The sequence below is a fragment of the Oncorhynchus clarkii genome, unplaced genomic scaffold, assembly GCF_045791955.1.
Source record: "Oncorhynchus clarkii lewisi isolate Uvic-CL-2024 unplaced genomic scaffold, UVic_Ocla_1.0 unplaced_contig_1728_pilon_pilon, whole genome shotgun sequence".
NCBI classification, from domain to species: domain Eukaryota; kingdom Metazoa; phylum Chordata; class Actinopteri; order Salmoniformes; family Salmonidae; genus Oncorhynchus; species Oncorhynchus clarkii.
In genome coordinates this window covers 16,285-17,500 of record NW_027259385.1, presented here as the reverse complement: position 1 = coordinate 17,500, position 1,216 = coordinate 16,285, and positions in this window count along the sequence as shown.

Sequence of the window (1,216 nt, the reverse complement as noted above, 5' to 3'; positions counted from 1 at the left end):
CAGATAGAAGATCATTAGTTGCCCTGTCTTGACATGACGACCCTGAGACAGATAGAAGATAATTATTTGCCCTGTCTTGACATGACGACCCTGAGACAGATAGAAGATCATTAGTTGCCCTGTCTTGACATGACGACCCTGAGACAGATAGAAGATCATTAGTTGAGGACCGACTCTTAAAGGAAAGCTCCACCCAGAAACCATCTTTAGGTATTTATTTCATTAGTTGAGGACCGACTCTTAAAGGAAAGCTCCACCCAGAAACCATCTTTAGGTATTTGTGTCATTAGTCCATTGTTGACATGGTCTCAAAAAGTGTTGCTCTGTCAGAAATCCTGTTTTCAAGATATGTCAACTTTCAGAATGCACATGATGCATCAAATGAAGCAAAATGCGTCACACAGGGATGACTTCTCTATTTTGAAGGTTTCATATCTTGAAAACGTGACAAACGCTGACAAGCAAAACATTTTGTGACTACGTCAAGAGGACTAAAGGAAACAATAATAAAAGGACTAATGAAACCAAAGATTGTTTTAGGGAGGAGTTTTCTACAAATGTTGATCATTAACGAGAATAGCAGCAGGAAACAGGCGAGGGAGAAATGTTTATACTTGAATGAGCCTAGTTCTAGGAGAGAATAAAGAACAGAATCAGAATAGAAGAGACATTAATGAAGAGAAGAGGGGATGAGGGAAGGGGAGGATGTGGGGAATTAAGTAACAACTAGCCACAGGCCAATGAGCTACCACTCCGACTCATACAGGCTACAGTAGAGTCCATACGTTTCACCACGCACACACACACTTACTCACACACACACTTACACACATGTTCTTGGAGACATATTTTTCTTTTAGGATCAGTCCCAATTCCACAACTACAAAAGTCTCTTTGTTTGAAAAAAACAACAGAATTACTCCCAGAATAAAGCAGTCTATGGACCTCAAAGTCCACACACACACACACACACACACACACACACACACACACACACACACGCACACAAACACACACACACACACGTTGGTGGGGTGTGTGTGTGTCAGCTCTCATAGCAAGGAAAGCCCTTCTCTTCCCTAAGCCGACTCATTCGGAATGTAAACCGTCGTTCCTTTTTTCATTCGTTAATTCGTTATTCTCGCATGCCTTCCTGACCTAGATCTGCTGTCTGAAGCCTCATAGCCCCAACCAGCTGACGAGTGTGTGTGCAATT